Here is a 3,141-nt window from a genome sequence, read left to right as displayed (position 1 = left end):
ATATGGCCTGGAAATGAAAACATGACCAGATGGAACCCGTTTCTATATCCCCCGCCAAACTTTGTTTGGGCAGAGGATAAAAAAAAGAACCAAAAATACTGTGGGTGGTAAAAGAGAGCAACAGGACTTGCTTGAAGATTCTTGAAGACGTTTCACCTCTCATCCGAATACTTCTTCTGTCTTAGAAGCCTTTCGGATGAGAGGTGAAACGTCTTCAAGAATCTTCAAGCAAGTCCAGTTGCTCTCTTTTACCACCCACAGTTTACTATGACCTGGATGACTTGGATGACTGAGAATCACAGACATGCAACCAAAAATACTGTTTGGATTTTTTTTGGTTTGAGTTCTCATCACCTGAAAACCATTGGCTGCTGCTGAGGATGACCCCACATGAAGAGCCTGAAGATCAGGAGGTCACTCATGGTGCTTATGGTTCATCTCTTGAGGGCTTGGCCTGTCCAGTGTTTTTGTTAGCTCAGATGAGAAAGTAGCCAGAATGTACAGTCCACAGCCCACTCTACGATTGACACACCACATTATTTAAAATGTGTGTCTTTTTTTGTGAGACAAATAGTAAACAGAAGCTAACTGCAGCTAAGAACTAAAGTTGTGAGTGATGTGACACCAATTTCTGTGGGCTGTTTTGAGGATCGGTGCAGGGGCTTCAAGGTTCTGCTGTGGCCCCAAGCTTCAGCAGCTGAGAAAGAGTTAAGGCTCCATAGCTCAGTGGTGAGAGCACTGGTCTCGTAAACCAGGGGTTGTGAGTTCAATCCTCACTGGGGCCTGTAAGGCAGCGCTGCCAAATTTTCAAAATTCCTTGGAGTGAGATTTTTTTTGGGGGGGGGGGTCGACGGCAAAATTTTTCCGCACACCATGCAGTAAGTGGGAATTTTGTATTCAGTTTGATATTCACTTGTCCCCCTGCATTCTGGTGTTTTGTTTGTGGGTCATCCAGCTGGAGATGGACAAGGGGGGGGGGGGGGGGTTGAGATTTTGGATTTAGTAGATGTTCCTGCATTCTGGTGGATTTTTGGAGTGGCCTGCTGTGCCATACCTACATTCTTACACACCCTGACTTGCCAGGCCTTCAGTTTGTGGCCAACAAAAGCACCAAGTTTTGGCTTAAAAGCCCCCACACTAGAAAACTACAGATGACTGCCAATGTTCCTGTAGCCCTATAGACCTGTGTTTCAGATTTAAAGGCAAGTTCATGTTTGAAAATATTTCATCAGCTAAGCCTAAATACCTTCTGAATTGAAACTAAATGTTAAGTTTTTAATAACTGTTGCAAAAAATAAGATTGTCCCTCACTGACTATTCATTATGCATTTAAGGGCTTTCCCCACCACTGGGTTCAGCAGAAGATTGGCATGGGGAAAAATATCAACAGCAAAAGAACAAATAAAATGCTTAAACAGTAAGCAAAATGTGCAAGAAACATTAAAATGATTAAGTTTGAACAGTATTGAAACACAAAAAGCTGAACCTTGGCCATAGGTGGGAATGTGCACACAAAGTTGGGCTTAAAAATTTTGGTCATACTTAACTAAGCTATATTAATATATTTCTTATTAATTTATTTCTTATCTATGTTTCTTATTAGTAATAGAGCATTCGTCAGGGCCTATTATCTGACAAATATTCTCTACGTGTCTTGCCCTCTTTGAAACCCTGTCTCCTCAGTATATTGTTCTCTGTCTTTTTTTTAATTATTCACAAGTTCAAGTTCTTTGATATTACAGGTGACCATGCTTTATTTACTTTAACTGAGCAATTACATACAACATAAATAATTAAAAATAAATACCCTGTAAATAAACAATAGGTATGGTGGCTAATGGCTCTTCTTGCATTTGTAATATTATCTCTTACTTGCTTTATTTTACAACATTTCCAGTATGGCTTCAAATAAAGTCATAAAGTATGATAACATACAGTAAACAAACTAAAAATGCACCTTAATAAATGTGTGCTAAGGAGGTGCTCTCCCGTGCTGCTTGTTGGGGAAGATAGAGGCTGTGGCACGGCAGTAGACCTATAATGATTTAGCATGCCTAGTACACAGCTCTCAATATGGCATTAAATATTTTCACAACACTTATAGGCTAAAACAATTAAGAAACTTTATACAAGTTCATAATTACGCCAGTAACACCACACATTGGCGTGCATATGTACAAACCTGTCTGAGACACCCGTCTTCAACTCGAATACCTTCTTCTCTCTCCTCTTCCTCTAAATTGACGGTAGGCAATTATCCAACTTCCGGCAAGTGCAGCATCATTAGATGCGCCACCTACCATAGGGGAGTGTGTACAGAAGGGAACACTTCTCTGCCTGTTTAGCCGTGCGTAAGGCATAATTGATCGATCGCAAGTGGTTGGCGCGACGCAATGGGTAGCCTAGATCAGATAGATAAAATAGATTTTTTTCTAGCGTGAGAAATCGGAGGTATGGCGTGTGAGCATGTGAAGACAATCAAATGCGTGTGTCTCACGCTCATTGCGTGAGAGTTGGCAGCCCAGCATTAACATGACTGGGTATAAAAAGAGCATCTTGGAGTGGCAGCGGCTCTCAGAAGTAAAGATGGGAAGAGGATCACCAATCCCCCTAATTTTGCGCCGACAAATAGTGGCGCAATATCAGAAAGGAGTTCAACAGTGTAAAATTGCAAAGAGTTTGAACATATCATCATCTACAGTGCATAATATCATCAAAAGATTCAGAGAATCTGGAAGAATCTCTGTGCTTAAGGGTCAAGGCCGGAAAACCATACTGGGTGCCCGTGATCTTCAGGCCCTTAGACGGCACTGCATCACATACAGACATGCTTCTGTATTGGAAATCACAAAATGGGCTCAGGAATATTTCCAGAGAACATTATCTGTGAACACAATTCACCGTGCCATCTGCCGTTGCCAGCTAAAACTCTATAGTTCAAAGAAGCAGCCATATCTAAACATGATCCAGAAGCGCAGACGTCTTCTCTGGGCCAAGGCTCATTTAAAATGGACTGTGGCAAAGTGGAAAACTGTTCTGTGGTCAGACGAATCAAAATTTGAAGTTCTTTATGGAAATCAGGGACGCCGTGTCATTCGGACTAAAGAGGAGAAGGACGACCCAAGTTGTTATCAGCGCTCA

The 3,141-nt window shown here is 41.6% G+C and overlaps 1 non-coding gene across 1 annotated transcript; it reads left to right on the top strand.

Moving 5' to 3' along the window:
* Positions 1 to 712: 712 nt before the first annotated feature.
* On the top strand, positions 713 to 785 carry trnat-cgu (transfer RNA threonine (anticodon CGU)). The gene has a single exon. It is a non-coding gene; the product is annotated as a tRNA-Thr (tRNA).
* Positions 786 to 3,141: the final 2,356 nt, after the last annotated feature.

This window comes from Neoarius graeffei, chromosome 5 (genome assembly GCF_027579695.1).
Source record: "Neoarius graeffei isolate fNeoGra1 chromosome 5, fNeoGra1.pri, whole genome shotgun sequence".
NCBI classification, from domain to species: domain Eukaryota; kingdom Metazoa; phylum Chordata; class Actinopteri; order Siluriformes; family Ariidae; genus Neoarius; species Neoarius graeffei.
This window is presented reverse-complemented; position numbering and strand designations above follow the sequence as displayed.